The sequence below is a fragment of the Archocentrus centrarchus genome, unplaced genomic scaffold, assembly GCF_007364275.1.
Source record: "Archocentrus centrarchus isolate MPI-CPG fArcCen1 unplaced genomic scaffold, fArcCen1 scaffold_26_ctg1, whole genome shotgun sequence".
NCBI classification, from domain to species: domain Eukaryota; kingdom Metazoa; phylum Chordata; class Actinopteri; order Cichliformes; family Cichlidae; genus Archocentrus; species Archocentrus centrarchus.
Genome location: NW_022060256.1, coordinates 792513 through 808571, shown reverse-complemented (window position 1 = coordinate 808571; position 16059 = coordinate 792513). Strand labels below are relative to the sequence as shown.

At 41.2% G+C, this 16059-nt stretch overlaps 1 pseudogene; it reads left to right on the top strand.

The window, feature by feature from the left end:
• The first annotated feature begins 6791 nt into the window (after positions 1-6791).
• On the top strand, positions 6792-13265 carry LOC115775873 (protein mono-ADP-ribosyltransferase PARP15-like; annotated as a pseudogene).
• Positions 13266-16059: the final 2794 nt, after the last annotated feature.

Below are 16059 nucleotides of genomic sequence, written 5' to 3'. Positions count from 1 at the left end.
AAAAAAACATGGGAGGAAAAAAAAAAAAGAGGCAGTTTTGCGAGATCTCGCAAAACTTTTCAATATTAGTACATATGTTTCGCGTTAATCTTGATATGGCAGTGTCAGTGAGGATGAAAGGTTTGGCGAGAGACTGCCAGCAAAAGTCGCTGAGGATAAAGGTAGGTCTAAGAAATCTGTATCTTCTTTAGATCAATGAGGTAAATTTAAATGATGCAGGAATGACTGAATATCTTCTGGATTAGGTTTATTTTCAGCTGAATTCAAATTCCGGTAATAGCTATAAAAAGTATGATTAATTTCCTGTGGTGATTGTCTATATTGTCTAGTTGAATCTTTGATTCTTGTTATAAGAGATTTTTCTTTATTACATGATTGATTTATTATTATATTCAAAGTTATTGTATCTAAGTTGTAATATAAATTCAGTTTTTTTAGATAAAATATTATCCAGCTGTAATTTAGCATTTTGTAATTCTTTCCATGTTTGTTCGTTTGGGTTTATTGTGTGTCTATCTGGTATTGTTCGATTCTTTCCTCAATATCTCATTCTAGTTTTTGTTCCTGTTTTTTTTTCTTATATGAGGAATATGATATGATTTTCCCCCTTATTACAGCTTGTCTTGTTTCCCAAATTAAAGAGGGAGATGTGTTTGGAGAATCATTTGTTTCTATAAAGTTTACCCACTCTTTCCTTATAAATGTATTAAATTCTTTAATAAAGAGGTGTTAAACCACCATGTGGGAGATGATTTAAAATGGGTTTCAGTTTGAATAATGAGGGATATAGCTGTGTGATCACTTATAATGATAGGATATATTCTAGAAGATGTTTTTTCAATCATGGAATTACTCATGAGAAAAAAAATCTATTCGTGAAAATGATTGATGTACTGGAGAGAAAAAAGTTTAATCCCTATTTGTTTCATTTTTAAGTCTCCAGACATCACCAAGACCAAACTCCTCCATGTATTCTTTTATTATTTTGGCAGATTGTAAATGCCTTACATTGGCTGAATTACTAGAGCGATCTATTAAAGGGTTTAATACAGTGTTGAAATCTCCTTGAATAATGATTTTTGAATTTGCAGTAAGATTGTATATTTGAGAAAAAAATGTATGGAAAAAAGCTGGATCATCAATTTTGGGAGCATATAGATTGATGATTGTAAAAACACTATTAAATATAGTTTCTTTAATTATGGCAAATCAACCTTTTGGATCTATTATTGTGTTATTTGGTGTAAATGATAGATAAGATAGTGTTTATTTGTCACATGCACAGTTATACACAGTACAATGCACAGTGAAATGTATTTGATAGCCTTTTATGTACCAAGATAGAGACCCCTCTTTGTCTACTATTATAACATGCTGAAAAGACCCGGGTAAAATTAGAATCTATAAGATAATTTTTTTCTGATTTTTGTGGATGAGCTTCCTGTAGGTGGAGGATGTCTGCTTTTAATTTTGTGTCATATTCCAGGATCCTCACCTCCGTGAATCGCCACCTTATCGTGGTGAAGGGGTTTGTGTGTCCCAGTGATCCCAGGAGCTATGTTGCCTAGGGGCTTGTCCCCCTGGTAGGGTCTCCCATAGCAAACTGGTCCTGGGTGAGGGTCCAGACAAAAAGCGGTTCAGAAGACCCCTATATTCGTAACAGCAAGGGAACAGTTTACCCTGCCTGGGATAGGGTTACCGGGGCCCCACCCTGGAGCCAGGCCTGGGGAGGGAGCTCGAGGGAGAACGTCTGGTGGCCGGGCATTAGCCCGTGGTGGTCGGCCGGGCGCAGCCCGAAGAGGTTACATGGGCCCGCCCTCCTGTAGGCCCACCACCCGCAGGAGGTGTCGTAGGGGTCAGGTGCAGTGTGTGTCAGGCGGTGGCCAAGGGCAGAGGGGCTGGCGGACCGATCCCCAGCTATCGAGACTGGCTATTGGGACATGGAATGTCACCTCTCCGGTGCAGAAGGAGCCTGAGCTAGTGCGTGAGGTTGAGAGATACCAGCTAGATATAGTTGGGCTCACCTCAACGTATGGCCTGGGCTCTGGAACCAGTCTCCTGGAGAAGGGCTGGACTCTGTTCCAGTCTGGAGTTGCCCTCGGTGAGAGGCGGCAAGCTGGGGTGGGTATTCTTGTATCCTCCCGGCTTCCTGCCTGTACATCGGAGTTTTCACCAGTGGACGAGAGGGTTGTTTCCCTGTGCCTTCGGGCTGGGGAACGGGTCCTGACTGTTGTTTGCGCTTATGCGCCGAATGACAGTTCAGAGTACCCACCCTTTTTGAAGTCGCTGGGCTGGGTGCTGAAGAGTGCTCCATCTGGTGACTCCATAGTCTTGCTGGGAAACTTCAACGCTCACGTGGGCAATGACAGTGAGACCTGAAGCGGCGGTGATTGGGAGGAACGGCCTGCTCGATCTGAACCCGAATGGTGTTTTGTTATTGGACTTCTGTGCAAACCACAGTTTGTCCATAACGAACACCATGTTTGAACATAAGGATCTCCATAAGTGCACATGGCACCAGGACACCCTAGGTTGCAGGTCGATGATTGATTTTGTAATCGTATCATCAGATCTGCAGCCGTATGTTCTGGACACTCGGGTGAAGAGAGGAGCTGAGCTGTCAACTGATCACCACCTGGTGGTGAGTTGGATCAGGTGGCGGGGGAAGATGCTGCACAGACCTGGCACACCTAAGCGTATTGTGAGGGTGCACTGGGAACGCCTGGCAGAAGCCCCAGTCCGGGAGATCTTCAACTCCCACCTCCGGCAGAACTTCGACAGCATTCCGAGGGAGGCTGAGGACATTGAGTCTGAATGGACCGTGTTCCACACCTCCATAGTTGAGGCTGCTGCTCAGAGCTGTGGCTGCAAGAGGGTTGGTGCCTGTCGTGGTGGTAACCCCCGAACCAGATGGTGGTCACCGGAGGTGAAGGGAGCCATCAAGCTGAAGAAAGAGTCCTATCAGGCTTGGTTAGCCTGTGGGACTCCAAAGGCAGCTGACAAGTATCGGCAGGCCAAGCGGAATGCAGCTCGGGCAGTGGCCAAAGCAAAAACTCGGGTGTGGGAGGAGTTCGGTGTGAGGCTATGGAAAAAGACTTTCGGACGGCATCAAAGCAATTCTGGCAAACCGTCAGGCGACTCAGGAGGGGAAAGCAGTGCTCCACTCACACGGTTTATAGTGCGGGTGGAGTGCTGCTGACTTCAACTGAGACTATAGTCGGACGGTGGAAGGAATGCTTCGAGGACCTCCTGAATCCTACTGACACGCCTTCTGTAGTGGAAGCAGAGTCTGGGGATGAGGGAGATGACTTGACCATCACTGGGGGTGAGGTCACTGAGGCAGTTATAAACAACTCCTTGGTGGCAAGCCCCCTGGGGTGGATGAGATTTGCCCTGAGTTCCTGAAGGCTCTGGATGTTGTGGGGCTTGTCTTGGTTGACACACCTCTGCAACATCACGTGGAGATCTGGGGCAGTGCCACTGGATTGGCAGACCAGGGTGGTGGTCCCCATCTTTAAGAAGGGAGACCGGAGGGTGTGCTCCAACTTTCAGGGGATCACACTCCTCAGCCTCCCCGGTAAGGTCTATGCCAGGGTGCTGGAAAGGAGGGTCCATCCGTTAGTCGAACCTCGGATCCAGGAGGAACAATGCGGTTTTCGTCCTGGTCGCGGAATGCTGGACCAGCTCTTTATCCTGTTTATCAAGTATATTCGAGTGTGCATGGGAGTTTGCCCAACCAGTCTACATGTGCTTTGTGGACTTGGAGAAGGCATTCGACCGTGTCCCTCGGGGTGTCCTTTGGGAGGTCCTGCGGGAGTATGGGGAAACTGATCATTCATGCCATACGATGTTCCTTTTAATTCATGTCCTTTGTTTTTAATAAGTTCTTTTTGCTTGAAATAATCAAACTTCACAATGATGGGTGGTGGTCTGGTTCCTCCTCGGGCTTCAAATGGTGAACGCAGTGGAATGAGATGGCACTGACAGTTTCCATCGGGATCTTCAGAGCCGATTGCAGGAAGTTTTTAATCGGTGTTTCCGGGTTATCTGGTGTATTTTTGGGGATTCCTGAGAAGATCAAGTTGTCCCGCATACTTCTGGTTTGTATGTCAAAGATCGTTTCTTTCAAGGATTTGTTTTCTATTTTAAAGTTTCCATTTGCACTGTTATGTTGACATGGAGGATCAGAGCTCCGCATTGTCCTTCTGGAGATCGGCTATTTGCTGGTGTGTGAATTCTACGCTAGATTTTAAGTCTTTGATCTCCTGATGAAGCATGGCTAAGATATCTAGTTTCTTATTAACAGACTCTAAAACAGTTACCTGTATGTCGGTTGTGATTAAGTCCTGATTAAGTCCAGTGATGGTGGCTTTCTTTCTTTACTCACGCATGGGCTAACTCCGGGTGAGCGTACTCAGAGTTGATTGACCTAACTCTGATCAGCTGTTCTGGAACGGGAAACTCAGAGTTGCCAATCTCAGAGTTGATCAACTCAGCATATGTTTTTAGACTCAGAGTTGTTGAACATGCTTCCTGGAATAGGCCCCAGGTATTTCAACACCAGTGGGTGTAGTCCCCTGGAGGTGGTTATGACCCTCTGTTGTTAATGTGAATAATCACATATGTGGCACTTGTGTCAATCTCAGACATGTATGAGCTACTGGACAGTTCTGGTTCGCCGGAATGGTGGAGCAAAGCACAGTAAGAGACCAGAACCAGAGACCCTTAAATGGAAAGCCGGCATTTTAATAAAACAAAAAGCATTAAACAGAAACACTCACAATAATGTCAAATAGACCGCACTAACTTAGAATCCCTATTGAGTATGAATAGAACCCACTTTAACACAACAACAACAGCATGAAATATAACGGTATTCAATATAATAACTTGGATTCAGCTCAACAGTTTCAGATTGATTCAGTTCAGTTCAATAGTTCGATTCAGTTTGGTTCAGTTCAATAGTTTGACTCAGATTGATCCAGTTCAGTTCAATAGTTCGATTCAGTTCAGAAAGGGGGAAATCCGGAATCCTGCTGCCATAAAGCAGCAAACAGGAGCACACAAAATTGTCTCTCTCTATGAGCAATATCAAACCGTATTCCGTTGATCCGGTTGCTGTCTGTCTTTAAGCTCGAGTCTCATGGGTCAGGCTCGCCATCCAATATCCTGTGTGTGTGTGTGCGGGTCGTCTGCAGCCCCCGCACGAAGAAAAGGGAGAGAGCGATCCAGGCCTCGTCCGACACCCAGAAAGCTCTTCCCGACACCTGAAGCACACACTAAAAAACCTGGCCTGCATAACAGGCCATGCAGAAAACTTAATTTACTATAAAGGAATCATTACAAGAACAGAATACACTCTTTCTGCCTCCTTGTGAGAAGAGAAAGGAAAGGAAAATGGCAGCAGCTTTTTCCTCTCGCAGCTAACATCATTTGCAATAAAACGCACACTTAAATCTTAACATAAGCTATACACATATTCACGTTTGGTTATGCACATTAACTCAAAACACGTTATCATTAAAGCGATCAGTTTTCCACTTTTACCGATTAACTTCGGGGTCTCATTTACTCCATTTGCTCGTCTAAAACACAGTTTTCTCAAATACAAAAGAAACATCATGAAACTCACCAAAACTTCTCTGGTTATTGTTCCTAGGCTCTCAATAGACACTGGTTTCCCTTTGGATCAGAAAACCTCCGTATTTTCAGAGAAAATGTTCTCGATGCGCACACCTACGTCACCTCTCTGGTATCGCTGGCTGTTTTCCCTCCAACACTACGCTCACGGGAAGAGGGGGGAAGGGCACGTTAAAGGGGGCATACCCACAACTCACTTTTTGTTTGGTGAATTTAATACTAATGTTTCAACCTTCATTTACAAGTTATTTGCAACATAAATTATATAATTAAAACTTAATATTTAATGTAATTTAGTGTGACAATTTTCTATTGCATTACTGCAATATTTATAACATGGGTTACACATGCACCAAGGTGTGAAAGGAGGGTCATTACAATCAGTGGTTTCAGGTGAAACCAATTTGAGACTTTGCTCCATTGTAACAAGTGACCTATTGAAGTCATCTGGACAAAGGTGTGAATGTGGGTTGAGATGCCTGGGTAGGGAGCTCAAAACAGCTTTGTAAGTGGGGGGAAGGTTGGTGGCGTAATCCACCTCCTCTTTTCAATGATGGTTGTTTACTGTTGACATAGATGCTTCTTTTACTCCTCTTTCAAATCATCTGTCTTCCCTGTCCTGATTTGAATATTTGCATACTCAAAGATGCAGATGTACAGCTTCTTGTCCTGTCAAGGTGGTTCTTCTATGTTGTGCCATTCATTTGTGAAGAGGGTGCTTGGTTTCTCCAATGTAGAGGTCACTACACTGGACAGCATAGACGTCTTCGTTGCATATCTTGTGTTTGGGCAGGTTGTCCTTGTCCTTGACCAGTTTTCTGGTCAATCTCTAACTCTCCTCACATCAACAGCAGCGTCTCATACCTGCACCTACACCATAAAGATGTTCTCAAGCAGAACTGCAGGTGGATACTGCTCCATTATAAGCTGGGTGTGGTGGAAACACAGTGTTGTATTCTGTTACTGAAGAGACTAATGGTAGGTGTCCTGCCGTTAGCTTTGCTTTTTTCAAAACAAAAAAATGCCTTTAATAATTACTTTTTATTTCATGATGAAAAAACTGTTGGCTAAAATCTGGCACAGCACCTGGAGTGAGAATGAGACCAACCTTTGGAAAGTGATTTCATGCTTATCCAACTGTAACATTTCTGGCTTATTTCTAGACATGCTGGAGCTGTATTTTGAGAAGATCTGGACTCTTGCCTGACAATATCATCATGATCCCAACGGAACAGGCTGCCATCATCACTTCAGTGATCCTAAAGGTTTTTTCTTTTTGTTTTTTAAATAAATCTTTACTGCTGATGTCTAAGTAGACTAACGTAGTGTGATAGTGAGCTCCAACAGAGTTCTACACTATTTTAGAGGTGTTGGCTGGGGCTGAGATGAGGGCTTTGTCCAACAAAGTCCAGGACCAAAGTTCTTCACATCTTTAAATACAAAATTTCCAAATTTTGGAAATATGCTAGGTCTAAACTGTCAGACTGTATGGTGTACCATTAATAGTTCCCCATTTGCTGGACTAACCAGCTGAGATCACCCAAGAAAACAGACTAAAGGTATTCTCATACTTTTAGTTTTGTAATGTAATAATTCCTAGACAAGGACATTTTTATGATATCTGTGCTAACTTTTGTGGTAGCTGAAATAAATGATATTTATTTTTTTAAAAAAGTGAACTTTAAGTTTGACCAAAAAAAAGCCTAATTGTTAACAAATGCTAGTTAAAAATTTTTTAAAAAGCATCCAATGGACAACCATAATTGATTCAAATTTATAACTAAAGACTAAAAATGGTTGAAGTTAAAAATAACTGGAAAATGGTAAGCTGAGAGCTGTCTGGATCTTGATTGAGCTAATTTAATAATTTATATGCATTCTAGAGGAAGGGTTTTTGTCTGTGTGGATATGTCAAATGAGAGGTTCAGAACCAATTCAATTCAATTCAGTTTTATTTATATACCGCCAAATCACAACAACCAGTCGCTTCAAGGCGCTTTGTATTGTGGGTTAAGACCCTACAATAATACAGAGAAAACCCAACAGTCAAAACGACCCCCTATGAGCAGCACTTGGCAACAGTGGGAAGGAAAAACTCCCTTTTAACAGGAAGAAACCTCCAGCAGAACCAGGCTCAGGGAGGGGCAGTCATCTGCTGTGACCGGTTGGGCTGAGGAGAGAGAAAAGACATGCTGTGGAAGAGAGCCAGAGATTAATAACAATTAATGATTAAATGCAGACTGGAGTATAAACAAAGTAAATAAGGTGAATGAAAAGAAACAATCTATTGTGGGAACCTCCCCAGCAGCCTAGGCCTATAGCAGCATAACTAAGGGCTGGATCAGGGTCACCTGATCCAGCCCTAACTATAGGCTTGATCAAAAAGGAAAGTTTTAAGCCTAATCTTAAAAATAGAGGGTGTCTGTCTCCCGAATCCAAGCTGGGAGCTGGTTCCACAGAAGAGGGGCCTGAAAGCTGAAGGCTCTGAAGGACTGCCTGATAATAACGAATTACAGTAGTCCACCCTAGAAGTAATAAATAAATGAATTAGCTTTTCAGCATCACTCTGAGACAGGATGTTTCTAATTTTAGAAATATTGCGCAAATACAAAAAAGCGGTCCTACATATTTGTTTAATATGTGCATTGAAGGACAAATCCTGCTCAAAATGACTCCAAGATTTCTCACAGTGTTACTGGAGGCCAAAGTAATGCCATCCAGAGTAAGTATCTGGTTAGACGCCATGTTTCTAAGATTTGCGGGGCTGGGTACAGGAATTTCAGTTTTATCTGCAATTAGAAGCAGGAAATTAGAGGTCATCCAGACCTTTATGTCTTTAAGACATTCCTGCAGTTTAACTAATTGATGTGCGTCATCTGGCTTCATTGATAGGTAAAGCTGAGTGTCATCTGCATAACAATGAAAATTGATGCAATGCTTTCTAATAATACTCCCTAAGGGAAGCATGTATAATGTAAATAGAATTGGTCCTAGCACAGAACCCTGTGGAACTCCATAATTAACCTTAGTGTGTGAAGAAGACACCCCATTTACGTGAACAAATTGGAGTCTATTAGATAAATATGATTCAAACCACTGCAGTGCAGTACCTTTAATACCTATAGTATGCTCTAATCTCTGTAATAAAATGTTATGGTCAACAGTATCAAAAGCTGCACTGAGGTCCAACAGGACAAGAACAGAGATGAGTCCACTGTCATTTGTAACCTTCACTAATGCTGTTTCTGTACTGTGACGAATTCTGAAACCTGACTGAAACTCTTCAAATAAACCGTTCCTCTGCAGATGATCAGTTAGCTGTTTTACAACTACTCTTTCAAGAATCTTTGAGAGAAAAGCAAGGTTGGAGATTGGCCTATAATTAGCTAAGACAAAAATTTCTGAATACTTTCCGTACCCACTGTAATGATGGCAGTTTTAACCAAAAATGTCAAATTTGGATTGATCACTCCATCCAACCTGTAGCCACTGATTTCCAGCCCAGTTCTATTATCTTGTTGTTTCCTTCCTCAAGAATGAATGGCTTCCTGAGAGCCACCCTTCCACTGAGACCATTTCTGATGAGGCTTCAGATGAGCTGAAGGTCCAGATGCATCTCTCAGGTCCTCCATCCATCCATTCACTTCCGCTTATCCTGTTCAGGGTCGCGGGGGGGCTGGAGCCTATCCCAGCTGTCATAGGGCGAGAGGCAGGGTACACCCTGAACAGGTCGCCAGCCTGTCACAGGGCCAACACAGAGAGACGAACAACCTTTCACACTCACATTCACACCTATGGGCAATTTAGATTAGCCAATTAACCTAACCCCAGTAAGTGCATGTCTTTGGAATGTGGGAGGAAACCGGAGTACCCGGAGGAAACCCACGCAAGCACGGGGAGAACATGCAAACTCCACACAGAGAGAGGGAGAGGCCTGGGCCAAGGTGGAATCGAACCCAGGCCTTCCAGATGGTATTCTATCTGTGAGGCAACAGTGCTAACCACTGCGCCACCGTGCTGCCATCTCTCAGGTCCTGTGTCAGGTATTTGCTGGATTTGTTTTTCCTGCCTGACACTTCTTTTGCTCTCCAGTTTCCTCAAATGTTTTAAGGACACAATGCACACCATGCTGAGACATGCCAGGTTTTCAGCTAATATCTTTTGGGGAATCATGTTGTTGGTGCAAAATAATAATAAAAAAATAATTCATAGGTCAGGGTTAAGTAGCTTTAACAAAGAAACAATGAGTGAAAATGAGTGAAAATGAGTGAAAAAGAACTATTGCTTTGAACACTTTGAAGGTAAAATATAAATAAACATAAACAAATATTTTTGAACAGTAGATCTTTATAAAACAGTGATTGCCATCAGTTTGTTCTCGGCAAACTTAAAATTAGTTAAATTTAGTGCTTTAAGCTGAGACAATCACTAAATCTCAAGTTAAAGGAGGCTTCTCTTGGAGCTGTTTTGCATTGTCTTCTGAAAGTTCTTACCTGACAAGTGCTGTGATTGGCTGGTAGATTGTCGAGTTGGTAACTTGACTGGAAACTCACTAAAATCACATGCTTCATGTTTGGTGTCCCTTGGAGTATCATGACCACTGAACTCCCTGAAGAAACACTGACAAAGAGAGGTGCTGGTCATAAAATTAGAATATCATGTAAAAGTTGATTTATTTCAGTAATTCCATTCAAAAAGTGAAACTTGTATATTATATTCATTCATTACAAATAGGCTGCTATATTTTGAATGTTTATTTCTTTTAATTTTGATGATTTTAACTGTAAACTAATGAAAACCCCAAATTCAGTATTTATCATTTATCATTGCATTGCAATGCAGTTCTACTTTATATAGACCACAAGTGAATGATTTACATATGAAAAGAAAGGATTTAAAAGGATTTAAAAGCATGGCTACCAAGACTACGTGAAGTACCCTCTGAAGATCTACTAGAAGATGTGAATGCAGCACTACGGACAATCCCTACCACAACTATCAATGAAATGAATCAGTTGATATATAAAGAAATGCACACCGCTGATCCACAGCTTAAAAAAGCAGTTTCAGCAAACAGGAAGAATGTGGAGCTCATCCGGAAAGGACTGAAAGGTGAGTCATTTATGTGCACTTTTAACCTGTTGCATTTTCCAAAGTAAAACCTCTATGAAAGGCTAAGTGGTGAGTTTTGAGTGGCTGTATTTGCTTAAAATGTTATAATGTGTAAGAAAACCAAGCTGAAAAAAAAGCTTGTCACATATAGAAACCCTGACAACAAGTAATCTCAGTCCTACACTAACAGATTTTACATTTCCCACTGAAACTCCAGCCACAGCCTGGTGCACATGTCCTCTGTTAGTGTAGAATATTATTTAAACTGAACTCTTCCAATGATTGTTACAGATGACAATGCTCTGCCTTCATTTTGGGAGGACATGAAGGGCGACCTTGTGAAGCTGTTTGCTCTGACTCCAGGATCTAAGGAATACAACGACGTGGAGAGTGAACTGACAAATGCTGGACTTCATGTTAACATCATCAGTGTATGTTCACTCATAAATACACAGAGCAGACTGTATAATTTGTACAGTTAAAAATAACTATTTAGTAAATTAGCTTAGTTACAGGTGCATTACACAGACACAGATACCTGCTAATTAATGTCTGTGCAGGTTTGCAGTCATCCAGGCTGTGGTGTGCTAACAGGCTGGAGTCAAAGCTCTTTTGTTCACAGCTTAAGACGGTTTTTGAGAAACAGGCGAGACATCGCCAAGAATGCCCCCCAAAAAAATCCAGCAGCCTTCGACTCAACCTGCTAATTACTGTTAAACATCCAAATAAAATCCCAGAATTTCACTCAGCAAAACTGGAGCTCCGCCTTCTTGGATGGTCTGTTAGTCAAATGAAGCTCACAGCAGATAATGGCACTAAAATGTTCCAAAAGGCTCCAACAGCACAAACACATGAGGTGAAGCCTAGCAGACAGCAGCTGCCTGTCAGACAGAGGCCAAACCACAAAATCCAAACTTTAGGCCTTAAATAATTCAAACACGTGAGTTATATAAAAATTCTCCCTGCCCCCGTACAGTTATGTATGAAGGGGAAATTAGTGATAGAGATCAAAGCAGTTGCTGTATCAGGCTGTAAGTGTGTTTATTTCTGCTGTAAAGTTTAACATGGGAGTCTATGACAGACTCACTGCTGCAGCAAGCTTCAGCCATGCTCTTGATTTCAAGGTTCATGTATGTACAAAGAGGCAATCTTTAGATTGAGGGTGGTGTCTGCCAGTAGGAGGAGGAAGTGTTTTCATGAAAAAATGAAGGTCATCAGAGAAAGGAAACAGCTAAGAAGGGAAGAACTATGAGAATGAACTGTGTTTGGATTGTGTTGACAGATCGAAAGGGTCCAAAACCCAACACTGTGGCAGAACTACCAGATCCTGAAGAAAACAAATGGAGGCGAAGAATAAACATACCAACAATGAAAAGCTTCTTTATCATGGCACCAAGGCCACGTCCATCGATCTCATCAACAAACAAGGCTTCAACCGCAGCTATGCAGGAGCACATGGTAACCAAAGCCTCACACACAATACACATCTAAAGGTAGAATATTTTAGAATTAGTGTTGCAACAAATTAATATAAATTATTATTAATTTTAAGAAGCAAGATGAATAATTACAGTCTACATGTGTTGGGGATCTGAAAAAAGTATGGCATAGTGTAACACTTGGAGATATCTCTGGTTTAATCATATTCACAATAACTCTCTCACTGCATTACTATTCATGTTAGTGTAACACAGTGGTTCAGCCCCCTTAAAAACCAGAAAATCTCATGGGTGCTAGAAGCCTGTCTTCACTTTAATCAAATATAAGAGAAAGTGATATATTTCCTCAAAAATCACATTAAAAAAAAACATTAACACAGGCTGTTGGCTATGAATTGCTATACTACCCAGTCATATGTAAAGTGCTAAAGTCAATATGTGACCCATTCAATACAAGAGCAGTAAATTTAGTAATGAGTGCTATCACAAAATAACCACCTCCCATTACCAGTTTGAATTTACTTATTAGATAAATATTACATTATATAAATATGTAAGTAATTTCACACTGAATTTCTGTTACAGTACTGGTGTAACAGACTGAAAACCAGTTTTTGATGTGTTTACAATCAGTCAGTAACGCTGTTTTGTGACAGTTGTAAAAGTGTGAAATTCAGTTACAACTGCTAACAGACAGTTCAGTGGTGGCGCAGCACTCTAATTCTGCTTTAAATCCAATAAATCGATACACCGAACCACAGCATTCAGCTAATTCGTTCATTCTGTCTGCAGGTGCAATGTACGGCAACGGCTCTTACTTTGCTGTGAACCCTTGCTATTCAGCACAAGGCTACGCCAAGCCTGATGCCAAGGGGCATAAACGCATGTACCAGGCCAGAGTTCTAGTTGGAGACCACACACAAGGACAAGGTGGTATGATCACCCCACCCCCAAAAATCTAGGAATACTTCAGACCTGTATGACAGCGTCACTGATAACCGCTCTACTCCAACCGTGTTTGTCATCTTCATTGATATACAGGCATACCCAGAATACCTTATCACATTTACATGAGCTGCCATGTTCCCACTGTGCAACACTTTTGAGACAGATATAGCTCTGTTATATTTGTTTTAATTTAGTCTAATTTAAAATAATATCAAATATTGAACGTCTTTGAATTGCCGTTTTCATTTTTACTCTTCTATTTGTCATAGATGTAATCAAATGCTGTTCAAATGAACAATAAAGTAACACTGAAACTACTCTTACAATTCTCATCATTTATTTTGTGCACACTTAATGCTCTGTGCCAGTGGGCTGAACAGTGTTGAGAATATTATGTTTGAGTTTGCGATCTAAGAGCAAGTAATGAATTTAATTAGTCACATGAGCTCTGACTGAATATATTCCTGTAATAGTGACTTAAGATGTTGCTTGGTAGTGAAAGGGCATTCTGCTTCATCAGAGAACAAACTGCATTCCTGCTGATGATTTGCCTTCAGCACTACTGTGATGTAACATTCAGGTTTTTTTTCAAGAAATGCAAGTTATTCATTGGTTTTTGGTTCATATTTTCATGTTCTCCAGACCTAAAACAAAATTAAAATAACTATTAAATTGTTTTTTTAAAAAAAAATTTTTTTATTGGATTCCAGTACAAACGTGGATGTCCAGTTTCACAATGGCAACAACAAATCCTTCCAAAAATTTCTGGCTCTGGATCTGATGATGAATCTGAATCTTGTGCTGACATATGGCAAAGAAACTGAAGACTGAACAGTATTCCCTGAACGCCCCCTTATGGCTGATCATTTCTTAGTACATTTACTTAATTACACAGCAGTTGTAAGCAGTTTTATTACAGTAGAAATCTGTCTGAAAGTATAATCACGCATTATATCGATTATTCCTTCAATTAATTGAGTAATCTCATAAGAAATACTTTTTTCATATTAACACTTCATCTGCATATTTTAACTTCTGTACTGCAATTTTTCACTGTGTGAAGCAAACAGCGGTGGATGGAGCAGCTACAAAGTTCTCTTTTGTTCACGTTAACACTTCCTGATCAGATGATTGATGAAGAACCTCCAGCTGTGTACCAGTAAAGATTTAACAGTGGTTGCAGCCCACTAGCAAACTGTCATTATACTGATCTGTTCTGGGAGCTAACAACTGAAGTAAGAAAAGATAGCTGAAATTCTCAGCACAACCAGTACAACACACACATGGCAGAGAGCAGTATAAGCGTGGAAATATGTGTGAGTGATGATCCACTCAGTGTTAAAAGGAATCCATTGCAGTGATGAGAACTTTACTACTGCTAATGTTGTGAAATGGTCCACCTACACAGAGACGCCTGAGCGCCGCAGAGTTTAAACGAAGAATCAAAGCAACAAATTTGTGTCGAGGATTTTTATAATCCAATTATTTGAGTTATTTAGGGAATCATTGCAGCCCTAGCTGTAACTAAGTTTAAGGATATAATTTCTTCATTTTTATGCTCTTCAATGACATATGCCAACACAGTGCAGAGTAGCCATCTAAACTGAGGAAGATTATCTTGTCAGTAAGTTTATGTCCTCACTGCACAACTCGTACAACTTTGGCCTCATCTGAAGAGGAAAGGCCTTGATTCAGAAGGGCCTGGCTCCATGGTATAATACTCTTTTCAGTCCCAGCTTCCTAAATGTCCCACTGAGTTCATGTGAAGTTTCTATGCATGTTTATCATGGTAAAGAAATTACAAAAGAGTTTACATACCAGTGAAGATTTGTAAAATATCCTAAACCAGCAAAAAATAAGTATAAAGGCCTTAAACTTGTTTGTATGTATAAAAAATAAGCGGAGTCAGAGTTCCAGTTTTTCTGTTGTGAAGAAACAAAAATGAAAGTTTAACCATGAAGTCTGCGCCGTCTGTTTAGCTGTGTCAGTGTGTATTAGTGCCTATCAGTGTGTGTGTCAGTGCCTATCAGTGTGTGTGATCCGGACAGCAGGATGGAGGGACCCAAGTGTCCGCCGGTGACCGTGGAGGGGGACTGGAGTCCAGCTCAGACCAAAACCCTGAAGAACAAACTGCAGCTTTACTTCCAGAGCAAGAAGAAGTCGAGCGGAGGAGAGTGCCGGGTGGAGGCGGAGGAAGGAGCACCGAGGGCGGCTGTTTACTTCTGCTCAGAGGAGGTGAAGAAGCAGCGAAGCAAGCACATAAAAATGACTCCACACAAGGATTAAACTTTAATATTCAATTTAATTCGGTTTTATTTATATAGGACAACTCACAACAAACAGTTGCCTTAAGATGCTTTATAGTGGAAGATAAAGAGCCTACAAGAATAATTCAGCAGCTGTCATAAACAGCAGCAGCAAACATCAAAAACCAACATAATACAGAGACTGAAAACAGACAGGAAGTTTTTAGAGTAACAGGAAATGCTCAGTGGAAGTAACATGAGATTTATTTCTTACAACATTGATCCATGTAGCAGTTAATGAATGATGTAAATCTTTGCAGTAAAGTGGAGTGTGTGCAGCTGTGTGTGAATATTGTCTGGTGTGATTACAGTGAGAGCGCGAGTCCTCGCGAGGAAGAATCATGAGATCATCCTGTACAATAAAACCATCAAGTTACGGCTGAGTCAGAACCAGTAAGTCCAGTTTGAGATCTTTGATATGGTTTTTCCCTCAGTGTTGACATCATGACTGCAAACAGTTCACTATCACTGGTCTGGTTTCAGCTCTTTGGAGTACGACCCTTTAGGTTTTATGACTCCATAAACTCTGATTTAGTGCTTCCTTTTAGACAAATACATGTTTGATTGTTTAAAGACAGAAAATAAGAATAACTGTGATGCATGAACCAACAGCT